We start from the raw sequence: 7,537 nt of genomic DNA on the forward strand, positions 1-7,537 counted from the left end.
TGGGCGCCGGTGGCGCCGAGGCTGACGGCCGCCGTAAAGCCCGCAGCCCCACGGGCTGTGGGGCCACATGAGCGGCTGCCAAAGAGTTTTCCAACGAGGCACGGCTTTCCCTCCTGGCTCTTCGGGCGTGGGAGCTGTGTCCAGAGCCGCGGACCTACTGGAAAATGCTTCGGGGGCTGGCGCTGCGGCGCCACGTGTGCGCCGGTGGCGCCGAGGCTGACGGCCGCCGCAAAGCCCGCAGCCCCACGGGCTGTGGGGCCACGCGAGCGGCTGCCAAAGAGCTTTCCAACGAGGCACGGCTTTCCCTCCTGGCTCTTCGGGCGTGGGAGCTGTGGCCAGAGCCGCGGCCCTACCGGAAAATGCTTCGGGGGCTGGCGCGGTGGCGCCAGGTGGGCGCCGGTGGCGCCGAGGCTGACGGCCGCCGCAAAGCCCGCAGCCCCACGGGCTGTGGGGCCACGCGAGCGGCTGCCAAAGAGCTTTCCAACGAGGCACGGCTTTCCCTCCTGGCTCTTCGGGCGTGGGAGCTGTGGCCAGAGCCGCGGCCCTACCGGAAAATGCTTCGCAGGCTGGCGCGGCGGCGCCACGTGGGCGCCGGTGGAGCCGAGGCTGACGGCCGCTTTAAAGCCCGCAGCCCCACGGGCTGTGGGGCCACGCGAGCGGCTGCCAAAGAGCTTTCCAACAAGGCACGGCTTTTCCTCCTGGCTCTTCGGGCGTGGGAGCTGTTTCCAGAGCCGCGGCCCTACCGGAAAATGCTTCGCAGGCTGGCACGGCGGCGCCAGGTGGGCGCCGGTGGTGCTGAGGCTGACGGCCGCCGTAAAGCCCGCAGCCCCACGGGCTGTGGGGCCACGCGAGCGGCTGCCAAAGAGCTTTCCAAGGAGGCACGGCTTTCCCTCCTGGCTCTTCGGGCGTGGGAGCTGTGGCCAGAGCCGCGGCCCTACCGGAAAATGCTTCGGGGGCTGGCGCGGCGGCGCCACGTGGGCGCCGGTGGCGCCAAGGCTGACGGCCGCCGCAAAGCCCGCAGCCCCACGGGCTGTGGGGCCACGCGAGCGGCTGCCAAAGAGCTTTCCAACGAGGCACGGCTTTCCCTCCTGGCTCTTCGGGCGTGGGAGCTGTTGCTAGAGACGCGGCCCTACCGGAAAATGCTTCGGGGGCTGGCGCGGCGGCGCCAGGTGGGCGCCAGTGGCGCCGAGGCTGACGGCCGCCGCAAAGCCCGCAGCCCCACGGGCTGTGGGGCCACGCGAGCGGCTGCCAAAGAGCTTTGCAACGAGGCACAGCTTTCCCTACTGGCTCTTCGGGCGTGGGAGCTGTTTCCAGAGCCGCGGCCCTACCGGAAAATGCTTCACAGGCTGGCTCGGCAGTGCTACGTAGGCGCCGGTGGCGCCAAGGCTGACGGCCGCCGCAAAGCCCGCAGCCCCACGGGCTGTGGGGCCACGCGAGCGGCTGCCAAAGAGCTTTCCAACGAGGCACAGCTTTCCCTCCTGGCTCTTCGGGCATGAGAGCTGTGGCCAGAGACGCGGCCCTACCGGAAAATGCTTCGGGACCTGGCGCGGCGGCGCCAGGTGGGCGCCGGTGGCGCCAAGGCTGACGGCCGCCGGAAAGCCCGCAGCCCCACGGGCTGTGGGGCCACGCGAGCGGCTTCCAAAGAGCTTTCCAATGAGGCACGGCTTTCCCTCCTGGCTCTTCGGGCGTGAGAGCTGTGGCCAGAGCCGCGGCCCTACCGGAAAATGCTTCGGGGGCTGGCGCGGCGGCGCCAGGTGGGCGCCGGTGGCGCCGAGGCTGACGGCCGCCGCAAAGCCCGCAGCCCCACGGGCTGTGGGGCCACGCGAGCGGCTGCCAAAGAGCTTTGCAACGAGGCACGGCTTTCCCTCCTGGCTCTTCGGGCGTGGGAGCTGTTTCCAGAGCCGCGGCCCTACCGGAAAATGCTTCACAGGCTGGCGCGGCAGTGCTACGTAGGCGACGGTGGCGCCAAGGCTGACGGCCGCCGGAAAGCCCGCAGCCCCACGGGCTGTGGGGCCACGCGAGCGGCTGCCAAAGATCTTTGCAACGAGGCACGGCTTTCCCTACTGGCTCTTCGGGCGTGGGAGCTGTTTCCAGAGCCGCGGCCCTACCGGAAAATGCTTCGGGGGCTGGCGCGGCAGTGCTACGTAGGCGCCGGTGGCGCCAAGGCTGACGGCCGCCGCAAAGCCCGCAGCCCCACGGGCTGTGGGGCCACGCGAGCGGCTGCCAAAGAGCTTTCCAACGAGGCACGGCTTTCCCTCCTGGCTCTTCGGGCGTGGGAGCTGTGGCCAGAGCCGCGGCCCTACCGGAAAATGCTTCGGGGGCTGGCGCGGCGGCGCCACGTGGGCGCCGGTGGCGCCGAGGCTGACGGCCGCCGCAAAGCCCGCAGCCCCACGGAGTGTGGGGCCACGCGAGCGGCTGCCAAAGAGCTTTGCAACGAGGCACGGCTTTTCCTCCTGGCTCTTCGGGCGTGGGAGCTGTGGCCAGAGACGCGACCCTACCGGAAAATGCTTCGGGGGCTGGCGCGGCGGCGCTACGTAGGCGCCGGTGGCGCCGAGGCTGACGGCCTCCTCAAAACCCGCAGCCCCACGGGCTGTGGGGCCACGCGAGCGGCTGCCTAAGAGCTTTCCAAGGAGGCACGGCTTTCCCTCCTGGCTCTTCGGGCGTGGGAGCTGTGGCCAGAGCCGCGGCCCTACCGGAAAATGCTTCGCAGTCTGGCGCGGCGGCGCCACGTGGGCGCCGGTGGAGCCGAGGCTGACGGCCGCCGGAAAGCCCGCAGCCCCACGGTGTGTGGGGCCACGCGAGGAGCTGCCAAAGAGCTTTCCAACGAGGCACGGCTTTCCCTCCTGGCTCTTCGGGCGTGGGAGCTGTGGCCAGAGCCGCGGACCTACCGGAAAATTCTTCGGGGGCTGGCGCGGCGGCGCCAGGTGGGCGCCGGTGGCGCCGAGGCTGACGGCCGCCGGAAAGCCCGCAGCCCCACGGGCTGTGGGGCCTCGCGAGCGGCTGCCAAAGAGCTTTCCAACAAAGCACAGCTTTTCCTCCTGGCTCTTCGGGCGTGGGAGCTGTGTCCAGAGCCGCGGCCCTACCGGAAAATGCTTCGCAGGCTGGCGCCGCGGCGCCAGGTGGGCGCCGGTGGCGCTGAGGCTGACGGCCGCCGGAAAGCCCGCAGCCCCACGGTGTGTGGGGCCACGCGAGCGGCTGCCAAAGAGCTTTCCAACGAGGCACGGCTTTCCCTCCTGGCTCTTCGGGCGTGGGAGCTGTGGCCAGAGCCGCGGCCCTACTGGAAAATGCTTCGCAGGCTGGCGCCGCGGCGCCAGGTGGGCGCCGGTGGTGCCGAGGCTCACGGCCGCCGGAAGGCCCGAAGCCCCACGGGCTGTGGGGCCACGCGAGCGGCTGCCAAAGAGCTTTCCAACGAGGCACGGCTTTCCCTCCTGGCTCTTCGGGCGTGGGAGCTGTGGCCAGAGTCGCGGCCCTACCGGAAAATGCTTCAGGGGCTGGCGCGGCGGCGCCACGTGGGTGACGGTGGCGCCGAGGCTGACGGCCGCCGCAAAGCCCGCAGCCCCACGGACTGTGGGGCCACGCGAGCGGCTGCCAAAGAGCTTTCCAACGAGGCACGGCTTTCCCTCCTGGCTCTTCGGGCGTGGGAGCTGTGGCCAGAGACGCGGCCCTACCGGAAAATGCTTCGGGGGCTGGCGCGGCGGCGCCAGGTGGGCGCCGGTGGCGCAGAGGCTGACGGCCACCGGAAAGCCCGCAGCCCCACAGGCTGTGGGGCCACGCGAGCGGCTGCCAAAGAGCTTTCCAACGAGGCACGGCTTTCCCTCCTGGCTCTTCGGGCGTGGGAGCTGTGGCCACAGCCGCGGCCCTACCGGAAAATGGTTCGGGGGCTGGCGCGGCGGCGCCAGGTGGGCGCCGGTGGCGCCGAGGCTGACGGCCGCCGCAAAGCCCGCAGCCCCACGGGCTGTGGGGCCACGCGAGCGGCTGCCAAAGAGCTTTCCAATGAGGCACGGCTTTCCCTCCTGGCTCTTCGGGCGTGGGAGCTGTGGCCAGAGCCGCGGCCCTACCGGAAAATGCTTCGCAGGCTGACACGGCGGCGCCAGGTGGGCGCCGGTGGCGCCGAGGCTGACGGCCGCCGGAAAGCCCGCAGCCCCACGGAGTGTGGGGCCACGCGAGCAGCTGCCAAAGAGCTTTCCAATGAGGCACGGCTTTCCCTCCTGGCTCTTCGGGCGTGGGAGCTGTGGCCAGAGCCGCGGCCCTACCGGAAAATGCTTCGGGGGCTGGCGCGGCGGCGCCAGGTGGGCGCCGGTGGCGCCGAGGCTGACGGCCGCCGCAAAGCCCGCAGCCCCATGGGCTGTGGGGCCACGCGAGCGGCTGCCAAAGAGCTTTCCAACGAGGCACGGCTTTCCCTCCTGGCTCTTCGGGCGTGGGAGCTGTGGCCAGAGACGCGGCCCTACCGGAAAATGCTTCGCAGGCTGGCGCGGCGGCGCCAGGTGGGCGCCGGTGGCGCCGAGGCTGACGGCCGCCGCAAAGCCCGCAGCCCCACGGGCTGTGGGGCCACGCGAGCGGCTGCCTAAGAGCTTTCCAATGAGGCACGGCTTTCCCTCCTGGCTCTTCGGGCATGGGAGCTGTGGCCAGAGCCGCGGCCCTACTGGAAAATGCTTCGCAGGCTGACGCGGCGGCACCAGGTGGGCGTCGGTGGCGCCGAGGCTGACGGCCGCCGGAAAGCCCGCAGCCCCACGGGCTGTGGGGCCACGCGAGCGGCTGCCAAAGAGCTTTGCAACGAGGCACGGCTTTCCCTCCTGGCTCTTCGGGCGTGGGAGCTGTTTCCAGAGCCGCGGCCCTACCGGAAAATGCTTCACAGGCTGGCGCGGCAGTGCTACGTAGGCGCCGGTGGCGCCAAGGCTGACGGCCGCCGCAAAGCCCGCAGCCCCACGGGCTGTGGGGCCACGCGATCGGCTACCAAAGAGCTTTCCAACGAGGCACGGCTTTCCCTACTGGCTCTTCGGGCGTGGGAGCTGTTTCCAGAGCCGCGGCCCTACCGGAAAATGCTTCGGGGGCTGGCGCGGCGGCGCCAGGTGGGCGCCGGTGGCGCCGAGGCTGACGGCCGCCGCAAAGCCCGCAGCCCCACGGAGTGTGGGGCCACGCGAGCGGCTGCCAAAGAGCTTTGCAACGAGGCACGGCTTTTCCTCCTGGCTCTTCGGGCGTGGGAGCTGTGGCCAGAGACGCGACCCTACCGGAAAATGCTTCGGGGGCTGGCGCGGCGGCGCTACGTAGGCGCCGGTGGCGCCGAGGCTGACGGCCTCCTCAAAACCCGCAGCCCCACGGGCTGTGGGGCCACGCGAGCGGCTGCCAAAGAGCTTTGCAACGAGGCACGGCTTTCCCTCCTGGCTCTTCGGGCGTGGGAGCTGTGGCCAGAGACGCGGCCCTACCGGAAAATGCTTCGCAGGCTGGCGCGGCGGCGCCACGTGGGCGCCGGTGGAGCCGAGGCTGACGGCCGCTTTAAAGCCCGCAGCCCCACGGGCTGTGGGGCCACGCGAGCGGCTGCCAAAGAGCTTTCCAACAAGGCACGGCTTTTCCTCCTGGCTCTTCGGGCGTGGGAGCTGTTTCCAGAGACGCGGCCCTACCGGAAAATGCTTCGCAGGCTGGCACGGCGGCGCCAGGTGGGCGCCGGTGGTGCTGAGGCTGACGGCCGCCGTAAAGCCCGCAGCCCCACGGGCTGTGGGGCCACGCGAGCGGCTGCCAAAGAGCTTTCCAAGGAGGCACGGCTTTTCCTCCTGGCTCTTTGGGCGTGGGAGCTGTGGCCAGAGCCGCAGCCCTACCGGAAAATGCTTCGGGGGCTAGCGCGGCGGCGCCAGGTGGGCGCCGGTGGCGCCGAGGCAGACGGCCACCGGAAAGCCCGCAGCCCCACGGTGTGTGGGGCCACGCGAGGAGCTGCCAAAGAGCTTTCCAACGAGGCACGGCTTTCCCTCCTGGCTCTTCGGGTGTGGGAGCTGTGGCCAGAGCCGCGGACCTACCGGAAAATTCTTCGGGGGCTGGCGCGGCGGCGCCAGGTGGGCGCCGGTGGCGCCGAGGCTGACGGCCGCCGGAAAGCCCGCAGCCCCACGGGCTGTGGGGCCACGCGAGCGGCTGCCAAAGAGCTTTCCAACAAAGCACAGCTTTTCCTCCTGGCTCTTCGGGCGTGGGAGCTGTGTCCAGAGCCGCGGCCCTACCGGAAAATGCTTCGCAGGCTGGCGCCGCGGCGCCAGGTGGGCGCCGGTGGCGCTGAGGCTGACGGCCGCCGGAAAGCCCGCAGCCCCACGGAGTGTGGGGCCACGCGAGCAGCTGCCAAAGAGCTTTCCAATGAGGCACGGCTTTCCCTCCTGGCTCTTCGGGCGTGGGAGCTGTGGCCAGAGCCGCGGCCCTACCGGAAAATGCTTCGGGGGCTGGCGCGGCGGCGCCAGGTGGGCGCCGGTGGCGCCGAGGCTGACGGCCGCCGCAAAGCCCGCAGCCCCACGGGCTGTGGGGCCACGCGAGCGGCTGCCAAAGAGCTTTCCAATGAGGCACGGCTTTCCCTCCTGGCTCTTCGGGCGTGGGAGCTGTTGATAGAGACGCGGCCCTACCGGAAAATGCTTCGGGGGCTGGCGCGGCGGCGCCACGTGGGCGCCGGTGGCGCCGAGGCTGACGGCCGCCGCAAAGCCCGCAGCCCCACGGGCTGTGGGGCCACGCGAGCGGCTGCCAAAGAGCTTTGCAACGAGGCACAGCTTTCCCTCCTGGCTCTTCGGGCGTGGGAGCTGTGGCCAGAGTCGCGGCCCTACCGGAAAATGCTTCAGGGGCTGGCGCGGCGGCGCCACGTGGGCGCCGGTGTCGCCGAAGCTGACGGCCGCCGCAAAGCCCGCAGCCCCACGGACTGTGGGGCCACGCGAGCGGCTGCCAAAGAGCTTTCCAACGAGGCACGGCTTTCCCTCCTGGCTCTTCGGGCGTGGGAGCTGTGGCCAGAGCCGCGGCCCTAGTGGAAAATCCTTCGCAGGCTGGCGCGACGGCGCCACTTAGGCGCCGGTGGCGCTGAGGCTGACGGCCGCCGCAAAGCCCGCAGCCCCACGGGCTGTGGGGCCACGCGAGTGGCTGCCAAAGAGCTTTCCAACGAGGCACGGCTTTCCCTCCTGGCTCTTCGGGCGTGGGAGCTGTGGCCAGAGACGCGGCCCTACCGGAAAATGCTTCGGGGGCTGGCGCGGCGGCGCCAGGTGGGCGCCGGTGGCGCAGAGGCTGACGGCCACCGGAAAGCCCGCAGCCCCACAGGCTGTGGGGCCACGCGAGCGGCTGCCAAAGAGCTTTCCAACGAGGCACGGCTTTCCCTCCTGGCTCTTCGGGCGTGGGAGCTGTGGCCACAGCCGCGGCCCTACCGGAAAATGCTTCGGGACCTGGCGCGGCGGCGCCAGGTGGGCGCCGGTGGCGCCGAGGCTGACGGCCGCCGCAAAGCCCGCAGCCCCACGGGCTGTGGGGCCACGCGAGCGGCTGCCAAAGAGCTTTCCAATGAGGCACGGCTTTCCCTCCTGGCTCTTCGGGC

Source organism: Larus michahellis, unplaced genomic scaffold, assembly GCF_964199755.1.
Source record: "Larus michahellis unplaced genomic scaffold, bLarMic1.1 SCAFFOLD_26, whole genome shotgun sequence".
NCBI lineage: Eukaryota > Metazoa > Chordata > Aves > Charadriiformes > Laridae > Larus > Larus michahellis.